The following is a 15,791-nucleotide window of genomic DNA, read 5'->3' on the forward strand; positions in this document are numbered from 1 at the left end:
ATATATTTCTTTTTGGCTGTGCTGGGTCTTTGTTGCTGCATAGGCTTTTCTCTAGTTGTGGCCAGTGAGGGCCACTCTATAGTTGTGATGTGTGGGCTTCTCGCTGTGTTGGCTTGACTTGTTGTGGAGAACGGGCTCTAGAGTGTGCAGGCTTCAGTAGTAGCAGCACAATAGTTTCAGTAGTTGTGGCTTCCAGATCCTAGAGCACTGGCTCAATAGCATTGGTACAAGCTTAATTTCTCCGAGGCATGTGCGATCTTCCTAGATCAGGGATCGAACCCATGTATCCTGCATTGACAGGCAGATTCTTTACCACTGAGTCACCAGGAAAGGCAACTGAGACTAGGTTCTTGTAGAGCTTTTCTCCTACTTTTATTGCTTCTTTCATTCCCTTTCTCCTGAAAGCATACTGTACTCTGGTTCTTGATGTTTTCCATGATGGTGTGAGTTAACAGTTATACCTATATACTGGAATTGAACAATTATATAAATTAATGGCAGTTTGTGGGAGCCAAGTTCTCACTGTTCAAGGGAACAGTTACCTACAAGCAAGGTAAGACATCTAGAATGACCCTTGTAGTAATATGTTGAAGACATCAGTATGCACCAATGTTTAGGACAATATACATACAGTGTGTGTGTGTGTGTGTGTGTGTATATATATATATATATATATATATAATAGATGTGTATACACATACAGTGGAGAAAGACAATGGCACCCCACTCCAGTACTCTTGCCTGGAAAATCCCATGGAAGGAGGAGCCTGGTGGGCTGCAGTCCATGGGGTCGCTAAGAGTTGGACACGACTGAGCGACTTCACTTTCACTTTTCACTTGCATGCATTGGAGAAGGAAATGGCAACCCACTCCAGTGTTCTGGCCTGGAGAATCCCAGGGACGGAGGAGCCTGGTGGGCTGCCGTCTATGGGTTCGCACAGAGTTGGATACGACTGAAGCAACTTAGCAGTAGCAGCAGCATACACATACAGACTTGTATGCATGCATATTTTTCCTTGCAGTGTCAGCTGAAGAGGCCTAGAGGCAACAACTCTCCAGAGGCAACAAACATGCTCAGTACCCAGATTTTGGTTTTTAATACTCTTCTCCCATAGAAGGAATCAGGACTGCTTGAAGAAATGGCTGATTATACCACTGTTGAGGTAATATAAGATGTGCCCAGAGAAACTATTAATACCATAATGTAAGGAACTGCTCAAGCACACATGTGCAAATGCACACACACACACACACACACACAATAATCACAATATCACAAGAGCACAGAAGCCTATTGAAAGATCTAACTGTGGTCAAAGCTGGAGAAATTTGAACAACAAAATAGTCTTAAAATATAACTCAATATATAAATTAAGTATTCATGAGTCCATACTAATACAAATGAATGCCTGAATAAATTAATAAAAGAGGAAGAAGAGACAAAACTCCCAGGTAAAGGATTTCTAAATAGTTTAATGTATTCCACCCTTCTATACCTGTGGCGGATTTGTGTTGATATATGGCAAAACCAATACAATATTGTAAATTAAAAAATAAAATTAAATTTAAAAAAAAGAAAAAGAAAAAAAGAAAAAGAAGTAAAAAAAATGGAATAAAATTACTACTTCTTAAGTGAGCTTGACATAGAGACTTTCAATGAACACAGTATGGAAAGGGGGGAAAGTGTAAGGCTACAATAGAGAAACCTGACAAACACTACCTCAGCCAGGTGATTAAGATCAGCATTAACAGTGATAAGTTATGTTGATCACATCACTAACCTTGGACTAGCAATGGATGTGAGCTGCTCTGGTCCACTTACATGAGAATATTTTTCAGTAGTAAATACCACAGTACTGCATAATCCATGGTGGTTGAGTTCCCAGATGCAGAACTGCTGTAAAGACGAAGAGTGGTTGCAGGACGACCCTAAGTATGTGTAGATTTGTGATTGCTGGGAGGGTCAGCAGTCCTAATCTTTACGGTGCTCAAAGGTCAACTGTATATACCCTTAATAAGCTATAATAGGCACCTTACCTCTTTTCTACCCAATACCCATACCCCCAGTCTCATCATGAGAAAAACTTAAGACAATGACAATAGAGATACATTCTACAAAATATCTGATCAATAGTTCTCAGGACTGTCAAGATATTCAGAAAAAACAAACATCTGAGAAATTGTCACAACCAAAAGAAGCCCAATGAGACATGACAATTAAATATATTGTGGCATCTTAAATGGAATCTTAGAAGAGAAAATGAACATTAGGTGAAATCTAAGTAAATATGAATAAAGAATGGACTTTAATTATTAATATGCACTAATGTTTACTCATTAATTGATGTGTACAATCTATGTAATTTTTCTATGTCTGAAACTATTCTAAAATTAAAAAGTTATTTAACATTTTTGCTTTGAAAGGAACCATTATTGCTGTTGTGTGTGCGTTAGTGGCTCAGTTGTGTCTGACTCTCTGCAACCCCATGGACAGTAGCCCATCAGGCTCCTCTGTCCATGGCATTTTCCAGGCAAGAATACTGTACTGGGTAGTCATTCCCTTCTCCACAGGATCTTCCCAACCCAAGGTTTGAACCCAGGTCTCCTGAATCACAGGCAGATTGTTTACAGTCTGAGCCACCAAGAAAGCCCATATATATGTGTGTGTATATACACATACATACACACATATACATACATACATATATATATATATATATATATATATATATTTGTGTGTGTGTGTGTGTATGTGTTGGTTTAAAGTACTCTAAAAGCAAGTTAGTATCACAAAACAGAAAGCATATGAGATATAAGATTATATTTGCACAAAAATTTCACTCTGTTTTTTTTGGTAATTAGCTTGTTTCTGCTCATCTTTAGTTCTAAAATATGTTGTGTTGTTTTAGTATTTTATAATATCATAGATATATCATACATAAATGTTATAAACATTTAGTTATTGTTTCATAATATATGTTTTCTGTTTTTCTACAATCTTATTTTTGGATTTGTGAACACAAGAACTAATAAAATAATTCCACATGAGTATGATAACATATAGAGAATAATTATCTTTCAAAATGAAACAAAAACATCTTTAATTTTTAACTCTTTTCAATTTTAGGCTGACATTTCGATAACTTCCAGGCCTCTTTTTCCTTCCCATCTACACCTTTATAGACCCTGTCTAATCAGAAATTCATATCACTGCCATCAACTAGCCGAATTCAATTTTGATCTATTTATTGCACAAGCCAACATACAGACCCAGTATGTACAACCTCTAACTTGCTCCTGACATTCAAGAAAGAGAAATACTTTAATCTCAAAAAAAAAAAAAAAAAAACAAAGTAAAAATAACATCAGAACATGCTTGCTAAATTCATGTGATATTTAAAAACAATCTTTAAATTAGTATTAGAGCAAAACTTCATATATCATTAAACCCAGACTTAAAACTTGAAGTCAATTTTAGATTTAAAATGATAATTCATAATAGATTTTTATCATGTATATGTGCATACTCTATCTTCTTACAAAATTTGATGTTACTTAAGTAGCATATATATACATCTGTGCATAACCTATGTAAGTAAATACCACCCCTAATAAAAACTATTAAAAGGAAAACTTATTTTCTCTTAGCAAATATGATCTAACTGGATTCTAATTACTACTGCCTATTAATAAATAAAACATGCTTACATTTCATAGGCACGTCTGAATTTCACTAAGTCCATATATCATGCCTGGGTGCCAATGCAAACAAATATACATTAGGTTTTTACTAGAGAAAAAAAATTGTCTTAGAAAAAAGGTATCATGTTTTTTTTGAAACACCCTGTGTAGTTTGGCTAAATAATTATTACAATAGATAAAAATCTTTTGATCATCATTTTTAAGAATGTCCTCCCTTCTTATTAATTCCTTAATTAAAATAGTTAAAATGTTTCAATATCTAATTTATATTACTCTTCTAAGTAACAATTTAATCCACTATGTGCTTTCCTTTGTTGTGGAGTCACTAAGTCGTGTTTTCCTTTAGTAAATGATAAATAGACAAACGTGCACATTCATGCTTGTACAAACGTCTGTATGGGTGTATGCATCATATATGATCTTTGTATTCATATGCAGGATTATGTAGTAAACCATACAGCCACAGGTTTCACTTGATAAACAGTCTTGCTTTCATTAAACTATACATAAACTGCTTATTTTCTATTTTATCAAAAATATCAAAGTAACCTATAGACTTACCATATTTATCTGATATATGGCCTATTTGAAAATGTTAATCATTGTAAACTTTGAAATTTTTGAATAAAAGTAGTTGCTATAGAAATGTGAAGTGTATTAATTTTACATCCACATAATATGTACATGTATCTCAGAAGCTAAAGATGGGGAAAGGAGCGAGTGTATATAGTATCCTTAAATAAACTTTGTGTATTAAAAAATCTAAAACTTTAACTATTGAAATACCAAAAGTTGTGTTCACATTCTATATTTATCCAAGTATAATTTTATTTTCTTACCTAAAAAATTGAAACACCATTGAAAAAATAGCAGATATTCCACAATTCTCTTTCTTCTAAAGTGTTTACTAGAATAAAACATAAATTTTGTGTGGGTGATTTTGGGTGAAGATTTTAATATTTAAAGTGAGCCGTTTATCATATATTCGTGTGATTACTCGTATACAATGACATTCAATATTCATTACTATCATTTCATTTGGCCACTGTATCAAAAATAAAGAAACTTAGGGGTCAAAAATTTCAAAATACATGTAAATAATACACATATACTTCTACGATTTTGATCTCCTACAATAATATAAAAATTATGTTACATAATTCTCAAATCATATGATAATTATGTGATAGGTGGGAGTTATTAAATACATTTTATTTGTATTTAGTATTTTATAAATTAACTATTCATGTCCAGTTCACTAAAATTGGTAAAATCAATTAATTGAGAGCATTACACATGCAAAAGTGTGTTCAATAATTACAAAATAAGAATAAAATGTATAAACCCTGAACTACTACAAAACCTGAAAGTGACTATAGAAAAAAGACCAAATCAAAATCAACACTTTGTTGGCTGGATCTTTTCTTGCATTTCACAATAGTTTGTAGGCATAAAAACCAAATATGAAAATGAATTACTGTGTTTGTAAAATTATATTTAACTTTTATAAATTTGACGTAAGACCACAGACTCACACAGCTGAAGATAGTTTTACAAGAGTTGTTTGTATTTTTTTCATGTTTTCTTCTACCCACCTAGTCCAACTGATAACACAAATCACTAACATAAAGGAGTTTTTAGAAGATTTAAAGCCATATTTATATCTTCTAAATGGATAACATATGAAATCTATTTAATATTATATAGTAGTATTTACAAAATTTTCAGATAAAACACACAGATTGTGATTATGGCACATTTTCAGAAGGCCTAGAAGAGTAACCAAATTGTTTGGTTTATAAAATCTCACAAACAACTAGGATGATGCTTGAGAGTATCAATATATAAAACTTTTATGGAAATAATTGTTTCCTTAAAGAGAAAGCTACAACTACATTGAAATTTAAAAATTTTAAACTATACAACTCTCAAGGTTCTTTGTAAATTAATTTAGTTTCTAAATAATTTGAAAAACCTCAAATACAACATATGATTCCATCTAAATGTTAAAATTTGACATGAAGACTCCTAAAAATAACTTAAGCAGACCATTCTCAAAGGAAAGATAGATGTGACTTATTTATACAAGGAGAATGTGATCTCCATAAATCAGTCTTCTGAACCCTCTGAAGTTAAGTTCATTGCTAGAGAGATCAGATGAAGATTCTTGATCAACTTAGGGATCACAAATTTTTATAGAAAATGAAAATGATTCTTGAAAACCATAGGGTCACATTTGACTGACAATGTGAATCACATATACAATGGAAAATTTTCTAATAATATATAAATTACAAAGGTAAAAATAAACAGGTGAAATTAATTTTAGTATTTGAAATATGTTTTCTTGGGCTCCAAAAACACTGTGGACAGTGACTGCAGCCATGAAATTAAAAGACATTTGCTCCTGGAAAGAAAAGCTATGACAAACCTAGACATCGTGTTAATAAGCAGAGGCATTACTTTGCCAACAGAGGTCCATCTAGTCAAAACTATGGTTTTTCCTGCAGTCATGTATGGATGAGAGAGTTGGGCCATAGAGAAGGCTAAGTGCTATAGAACAGATGCTTTCAAACTGTGGTGTTGGAGAAGACTCCTGAGAGCTCCTTGGACTGCAAGGAGATCAAGCAAGTCAATCCTAAAGGAAATCAACCCTGAATATCCATTGGAAGGACTGATGCTGAAGCTGTAGCTCCAATAGTTTGACCCCCTGAGATGTAGAGCTGTCTCACTGGAAAAGACCCTGATGCTGGGAAAGACTGAAGGCAGGAGGAGAAGGGGACAACAGAGGATGAGATGGTTGGATGGGTTTGAGCAAAGTCCAGTAGATAGTGAAGGATAGGGAAGACTGGCATACTGCAGTTCATGGGCTCACAGAGAGTAGGCTCTCGTGTCAACAATGTCAACTCGTGTGTCAACTGACACAACTCTGAGTGTCAACAACACTTTGAAATATGTTAATGTGGAATTAATTTTAAAATTAATGACAAGGGCTTCCCTGATGGCTCAGTGATAAAGAATCTGCCTGTCAATGCAGGAGACATGGGTTCCATCCCTAGTTCAGGAAGATTCCACATTCCACGGAGCAATAAACCCACATATTACCTCTACTGAGCCTGTGCTCTAGAGCCCAGGAGTCACAACTGCAGAAGCATGAGTGCCTCAGAGCCATATTCTGCAGCAAGGAAAGCCACGGCAATAAGAAGCCTGTGCACCACAACTACAGAATAGCCCCCACTCACTGCAACTAGAGAAAAGTGTGCAGCATTGAAGGCCCAGAGCAGCCAACAGTAAACACAAATAAATAATCTGAAAAAAAATTAATGATGAAGTATCTAGAATTATTTTGTTTTCAAATTTAGCATGCATTTTCTGTGTATTCATAACTAAATCTACCCTTCATAAGCAGTAAAGCACTATGATGCATCACAGCAACATTAATATCAAGAAGTTACATATTATAACATACGAATCTGGAACAATAATGGTTTCTGTTGCTTTGACTGACCTGCTGCTTTTTTGTTTAACACTTTAGATCATGCTATTTGAATGTCCCTGACTCCAACAAACCAGCCACTCTATGTCCTTTAAAGTCTTGGATAGCCCAGAGGAACCATCAATAACTCAGATCTTGTTTAATTTCATTATTGATTTACACTTGATTCTGCATACTCTTCACAAGCGATGTAGAAAACTTACTTTCCAAGCTGATATCCCAAATTCTTAAAACCATTGCTAGGGTCTCCAAACAACAGAACTATTGAGTCACTGTGAACATTATTTTGTCTTTAAAAACTGCTGCTTTCAAAGGCAGTTTTTCCCAGGAGATGAAAGAAAGCAAAAAAAAAAAAAAAAGCTTACAAAAGTTTAGTATAAAAAATTCTAAATATTTTATTCTGAAGATAATTATTTAAAATTGAAAACTATGAATTTTGGAAGAAAGAATTCAGGTAGCCCACAAATAGAAGACAGAATCTGAATATTGAAATGAATGCAATATATGTATAAAAGATATACATTCTATTTGCCTAACATTAAAGATTCTATTTGTCAATATTGAATTTGACCGTCTAAAATTTCCTATTAATCCTGAATATTAAAATGTTGCCCTGTAATTACAATTCCATTGGGAAGATCCTAACCTGTGAGGATGCATTCCAAATTTGCTTCAGTGCTTCTGGAACATAAGATGACAGTCCATCACAATCTTTTGAGTACAATTTTCTATTTAAATGTTTTATTCACTGTAGCATTTCTTAAACATTACAGATAATAAAAAGAGGTTGAAAAACAAGCCCTTCCATTTTTCACTGTTTGGCTTTGGATTATAAAAAGTGTGTTTAACCTTTTATTTCCTAGAGCAGAAATTATATAAAGGTATGTGAGTTGTGTAATAACCACACTATGAGTGAGCTCTTTATGCCTCCAGGAAAGCACTCTGACATTCACTATTTAATGCTTTAAATTTGTGTTCTTATAAAGGTCAGAGAGAAAAGAAAATTTTCAAGGCATTAAGTATAGTAAATGGGCGGGAAAACTTTGTGATTTGTTGAATGATTGCTTTAAAAGAAATCTAATATTTTCTAAAAGAGTTGAACTATAAAAAAATGTGTTGGTTTGTTATCATAATAAAAATGTCTTCCAGAAAGAGTTGATCCATAAGAAATCAATGTGACATATAAACCTACAATCAAAATTTTAATTACAGAGAAAACATTAGGCATCTCTTTAAAACCCTCTACTACCATTTCTGGGATCATAGTGTCAATTCCCAAATATATCTGAAGGATTTAATGTATTTTCCACTATTAATCTGGTACTTGCTCATGATGAAGCAAAAGCCAATATGCCAGACAACTTCTACTGGTATTTTTCAAAACCATTTTCTTTTAGTAATTGCAATCTATTTTAGGCTTCAAAAAAATCAACAAATAAACCATTGAGAAAAAAAATAGAAAATATTTTCAGGTTTAATTGTTTATGAACATATGGTGCTGGTCCTTCAGGGAAAAACATTTTTAAGCAGTTATACTTTTTCTTAAAGCATGTTGTTAGATGAATTATGTGAGAAAATATGTCTTATTCTTAGGATAAGGAAAAGTATCATATTATACATCTAATAAAAAATAAAAGTTAGTAGTGATATTTGCTTGGGTAATTCAGATTGTCACAAAAGAAATTTTCTGCAAGAAATATGTATACATTGAAAGCTTCCATACTAGCTTATAAGAGTACAGTACTCATGTTGTGATTTCTTAGTTGTTATTCTTTACTCACTAAGTTGTGTCTGACACTTTTGCAACCCCATGGACTGTAGACCAACAGGCTCCTCTGTCCATGAAATATTCCAGGCAAGAATATTGGAGTGTGTTACCATTCCCTTCTCCAGGGGATCTTCCCAACCCAGGGATTGAATCCATGCCTCCTGCATTGGCAGGTAGATTCTTTACTACTGAGCCACCAGGGAAACCTGATGCGATTCCTACTTTTCCTCTAAATCTTACCGTTTATCCAGATTTTAATGAAGAATAACTCATTGGTTTAACATAAGTTTCTAGTAGCTTTCCCCCTCCCCCTCTTTTTCCATTGAGAGATAGTTGATAAACTCACTTCCTGGTTATATTTTCCTCCCTCTACCTTTTTCCTCCAGTTGTTTTTCTAGGACATAATTGCCAAGTTAAACTTCCTAAAATGTGACTGTTCTTATTATCTTTCCCCATCCTACACCTACAATGGTAAATTCTCTGATGGAATCCAACAGCCAAAAAATATATTTAGACCCCTTAACATTGGCATTAATGATCATCCATACTCTAATAATTAACCCCTCTCTATATTTTGTACTATCCCCTCCATAAATTGCTCATCTAGGCTATTGACTCCCTTTACTTCCTCTGAAACCTCCACCTCTGCAACTTCTCTCCTCTTACTACTACTGAGAATTATCTTCTACTCATTTTCAATTATACAGATCCACATTTCCCTCCAAGGCATGATTCCTCTAAGTCCCAACATGTAAAATGTAACACTATCTCTCTTTTGACAGTTTATATGCTGCCATTTTTCACATTTTTAAATGTATCACTTAATATTTATATAGAGGTTGCAATCTCCTTGAAGACAGGGAGCATCTCTTATTCATCCATTAAGCCCTAGGATTCCAGTATAAGACTTGAATATACTTAGAGTTGAGTAACACTTAATAAACCAAAGTAATATATTGATAGTGCTTATAATCTTTCATTTTAAAACTATTTGCCTTTGAAGTTGAAAAACACCTTAGTTTTCTGGCTACTAACAATTTCCTCAGTTCTACCTAAATATACAAATGGCAGTCATATATTGCCACTGCTGCTGCTAAGTCACTTCAGTCGTGTCCGACTCTGTGCAGCCGCATAGACGGCAGCCCACCAGGCTTCCCCGTCCCTGGGATTCTCCAGGCAAGAACACTGGAGTGGCTTGCCATTTCCTTCTCCAATGCATGAAAGTGAAAAGTGAAAGTGAAGTCGTTCAGTCGTGTCAGACTCTTTGCGACCCCATGGACTGCACCCTACCAGGCTCCTCCACCCATGGGATTTTCCAGGCAAGAGTACTGGAGTGGGGTGCTGTTGCCTTCTCCAGTCATATGCTAGTAGGTTTCATTTCTTCCTCAAAACAATGGAAACACAGCAATTCACCTGTGGGTTCCTTTTTACCTTTCATATTATTTACTGAACATTAATTCTGTAGAATATAAAACTATTCTATAACAAATATGTGTTTTAGTCATAAAAAGCATACTGACAAAGTTAAAAATAGTACTCAAAATCATTACTCATCTGAGAAATTCCAGTTAAATCATGACATATCAATACCTATTCACTGTAGTGGCTAAATTTTAAAAGTCTGAAAACAAGGAGCATTGATGGGAATCTAGAGTAAGGTGACTCTCATGCCACACTGGTGATGGTTGCAGTTCAAACAGTTCAGTCTCTTAGTTATGTCTGACTCTTTGCTACCTGTCCATAACCAACTCCTGGAGCTTGCTCAATCTCATGTCCATCGAGTTGGTGATGCCATCAATTATTATATTTTGGCAAGCAATTTGTCATTATTTAGTAATGTTTGGTCAGTTCAGTCACTCAGTCCTGTCCGAATCTTTGCAACCCCATGAACCGCAGCACACCTGGCCTCCCTGTCCATTACCAACTCCCACAGTCCACCCAAACCTATGTCCATTGTGTTAGTTGGTGATGCTATCCAACCGTCTCATCCTCTGTCTTCCCCTTCTTCTCCTGACCTCAATCTTTCCCAGCATCAGGGTCTTGTCAAATGAGTCAGCTGTTTGCATCAGGTGGCCAAAGTATTGGAGTTTCAGCTTCAACATCAGTCCTTCCAATGAACACCCAGGACTGATCTCCTTTAGATTGGACTGGTTGGATCTCCTTGCAGTCCAAGGGACTCTCAAGAGTCTTCTCCAGCACCACAGTTCAAAAGCATCAATTCTTCAGCACTCAGCTTTCTTTATAGTTCAACTCTAACATCCATACATGGCCACTGAAAAAACCAGAGCCTTGACTAGACTGGCCTTTGTTGACAAAGTAATGTCTTTACTTTTTAATATGTTCTCTAGGTTGATTATCAGAGAAGGCAATGGCAACCTACTCCAGAACTCTTGCCTGGAAAATCCCATGGATGGAGGAGCCTAGTGAGCTGCAGTCCACGGGATGCTAAGGGTCGGACACGACTCGGCAACTTCACTTTCGTTTTTCACTTTCTTACATTGGAGAAGGAAATGGCAACCCACTCCAGTGTTCTTGCCTGGAGAATCCCAGGGAAGGGGGAGCCTGGTGGGCTACCTTCTATGGGGTCGCACAGAGTTGGACACAACTGAAGTGACTTAGCAGCAGTAGCAGTAACAGCTAGGTTGGTCATAACTTTCTTTGCAAGGAGTAAGCGTCTTTTAATTTCACTGTTGCAATCACCATCTGCAGTGATTTTGGAGCCCCCAAAAATAAAGTCAACTACTGTTTCCACTGTATCCCCATCTATTTCCCATGAAGTGATGGGACCGGATGACATGATCTTTGTTTTCTGAACGTAGACCTTTAAGCCAACTTTTTTACTCTCTTCTTTCACTTTCATCAAGAGGCTTTTTAGTTCTTCACTTTCTGCCATAAGTGTGGTGTCACCTGAATATCTGAGGTTGTTGATATTTCTCCCAGAAATCTTGATTCCAGCTTGTGCTTCATCCAGCCCAGTATTTCTCATGATGTCCTCTGCATATAAGTTAAATAAACAGGGTGACAATACACAGCCTTGACGTACTCCTTTTCCTATTTGGAGCCAGTCTGTTGTTTCGTGTCCAGTTCTAACTGTTGCTTCCTGACCTGCATACAGGTTTCTCAAAAGGCAGGTTAGGTGTTCTGGTATTCCCCTCTCTTGAAGAAGTTTCTACAGTTTATTGTGATCCACACAGTCAAAGGCTTTGGCAGAGTCAATAAAGCAGAAACAGATGTTTTTCTGGAACTCTCTTGCTTTTTCCATGATCCAGCAGATGTTGGCAATTTGATCTCTGGTTCCTCTGCTTTTTCTAAAACCAGCTTGAACATCTGGAAGTTCACGGTTCACATATTGCTGAAGCCTGGCTTGGAGAATTTTAAGCATCACTTTATTAGCATCTGAGATGAGTGCAATTGTGTGGTAGTTTGAGTTAGTAATGTCAGCTAAATACATATCCTTTAACTCAGCAATTTCACTCCTAGGTATAAAACTCAAAGAAATGTATGCATTTCTACATCTGGATAGTGTAAAGGAATGCTATTCACTTTGTTCTGGACAAGTGAATGCTATTTACCTTGTTCTAGCCAACAGTTCAAATTGAGAACAACTGAAATATATACCTGCAGTAAACAACATAAGTTATGCTATAGCAATCCAATGAAATAGTGCATGACAATGACTATGAGTGAAATATTGCCATAAGATTATAGAATATATGATGTATAGAGTATGGCGTACAAGGTGCTTTGAAAAAAAAAGTGAAAGTGTTAGTCACTCAGTCCTACTCAGCTCTTGAAAGTGAGAGCTGCTCAGTCATGTCCGACTCTTTGTAACCCCATGGACTATACAATCCATGGAATTCTCTAGGCCAGAATACTGGAATGGGTAGCCTTTCCCTCCTCCAAGGAATCTTCCCAATCCATGGATCCAACCCAGGTTTTCCGCATTGCAGGCAGATTCTTTACCAGCTGAGCCACAAAAGAAGCCTAAGAATACACAAGTAGGTAGCCTATCCATTCTACAGTGGATCTTCCCCACCCAGTATTGAAGCAGGGTGTCCTGCACTGCAGGCGTATTCTTTACCAACTGAGCTATGAGGGAATATCTTAGCGATATCATAGACTGTAGCCCGTCAGGCTTCTCTGTCCATGGAATTCTCCAGGCAAGAATACTGGAGTGCATTGTCATTCCCATTTCCAAGGCATCTTCTTGAACCAAGGATCTTGGATCCAAGATCCAAGAATCTGCAGGCAGATTCTTTACTGTCTGAGTCACCAGGGAAACTCATCACATGGTGGTGTAGAGTAGCTGAAAGGTACAAAATTAATTTTTTTTCAAAATACATACATATGTATTAATACTGATAATATAAAGGCAAAACATCAGACTGTTCTCAGACTTCTCTAGAGTAAAGCCCAAATATGAAAAAGACTCAAGATACTTTTAGAGTTTAGAAAAATAAAATGAACCTAATGACTATATTTACTATATTTATTTTTAAAATAGCTATGTCTAAGAAAGATTACATTGAATACATTTTTAAACAATATGATTTGATCATAAATTAAATAAATTTAAGTGACTAAAGGTCAGTTTTCATGCCAATCCTAAATAAAGGCAATGCCAGAGAATGTTCAAACTACCACACAACTGCATGCATTTCACACACTAGCAAAGTAATGCTCAAAATTCTCCAAGCTAGGATTCAATAGTACATGAACCGAGAACTTCCAGATGTTCAAGCTGGATTTAGAAAAGGCAGAGGAACCAGAGATCAATTTGCCAACATACCTTTTGATCATAGAAAAGCAAGAGAATTTCAGAAAAGTATCTACTTCTGCTTCATTGACTACACCAAAGCCTTGACTGTGTGGATCACAGCAAACTTGAAAATTCTTTAAAAGATGAGAATATCAGACTGCCTTACCTGCCTCCTGAGAAATCTGTATACAGGTCAAAAGGCAACAATTAAAAAATGGTATGGAACAACAGACTGGTTCCAAAATGGGAAAGGAGTACATCAAAGCTGTATGCTGTCACCCTGCTTATTTAACTTCTATGCAGAGTACATCATGAGAAATACTGGGCTGGAAGAAGCACAAGCTGGAATCAAGATAGCCAGGAGAAATATCAATAGCTTCAGATAGGCAGATGACACCACCCTTATGGCAGAAAGTGAAGAAGAACTAAAGTGTCTCTTGACGAAAGTGAAAGAGGAGAGTGGAAAACTGGCTTAAAACCCAACATTCAAAAAACGAAGATCATGGCATCCAGTCCCCTTACTTCATGGCAAATAAATGGGGAAACAATGGAAACAGGGAGCGACTTAATTTTCTTGGGCTCCAAAATCACTGCAGATGGTGGCTGCAGCCATGAAATTAAAATACACTTGTTCCTTTTGCCACGCGAGTGTATGCTTCTTGGTTCTGTCTCATCACAACAAAGATTGGAGTGACGGACATTAAAGCCCCCCCCAGTGTGTCACAGCTCTCAGGTCTTAGACAGACTGTGTTATAGCTCTCAGATCTTGAATGGACTGTGTTATAGCTCTTAGAAAAATCAATGTTACAGCTCAGTGTTACAGCTCTATTTTATTTAGATAATAGCAGGCATGAGGGCATGTCGAGGCAAAGACGTGAAGAGAAGAGCGCCCCAGTGCGTGGGAGAGAGAGCAGGAGAGAGAGCCCTTTGGGTCCTCTTTTTATATGTTTTTTTCTTCCCCCTGGGCCTGCCCTATGTAAATTGGGCTTAGGCAGGAGTGCTGTTCTACCTGAAGTCCTCACTCCAGTCCTCAGACCTTCCTTTGACCTTCCTTTGTTCTATTTTCGCTGACTTTTCCCTTCCTTGTCTTTTAGCCACCGCCATTTTGGACTCCTTTTCCCTATTCTAACTACCTAACACTTGGAAGAAAAGCTATGACCAACCTAGAGAGCATATTAAAAAGCAGAGACATTACTTTGCTGACAAAGGTCCATCTGGTCAAAACTGTTTTTTCCAATAGTCATGTATGAATGTGCAAGTTGTACTATAAAGAAAGCTGAATGCCAAAGAATTGATGCTTTTGATCTGTGGTGTTAAGGAAGACTCTTCAGAGTCCCTTGGACTGCAAGGAGATCAAACCAGACAATCCTAAAGGAAATCAGTCCTGAGTATTCATTGGAAGGACTGATGGTAAAGCTGAAACTCCAATACTTTGGCCACCTGATGCAAAGAATTGACTCATTGGAAAAGATGTTGATACTGGGAAAGATTGCAGGTAGGAAGAGATGGGGATGAAAGAGGATGAGATGGTTGGATGGCATCACCGACTCAATGGACATGAGTTTGAGCAAGCTCCAGGAATTGGCGATGGCCAGGGAAGCCTGGTATGCTGCCGTTCATGGGGTCCCAGTGTCGGATATGACTGAGCAACTGAACTGAACTGGAAGTGATTGAACAATTGATGATGAAAATTTTAAAAAATGCAGTTTTAAAATGAAAAGTTAAGGGAACTGCAGATATAGGTTAAATTGTATACTTCATAATATGCATTCAAATGAGCTAAGTAATACGGCAATAATACACACCTCAGTGTCTCAGCACAACAAATATCTTGAATTCTACTGTATACCATAACAGATACAGGTTGGAAGTGGGGCTCCATCAATGGTAGCCCCTCAGATAACCAAACTGAGGAAAGGCTTCACCTCAAAGGAAACTTCAACCCTCACTCTAACAGTGAAAGTGAAATCTGGCAAATTATACAGTTTTGTTTGTTTGTTTGAAATTTCCACTTACATATTTTCAGCTAAAGATGTAATAGCCTCCCTTAACTTTAAATGGTGATT

Source organism: Bison bison, unplaced genomic scaffold, assembly GCF_000754665.1.
Source record: "Bison bison bison isolate TAMUID 2011002044 unplaced genomic scaffold, Bison_UMD1.0 scf7180017864459, whole genome shotgun sequence".
Classification (NCBI taxonomy): Eukaryota; Metazoa; Chordata; class Mammalia; order Artiodactyla; family Bovidae; genus Bison; species Bison bison.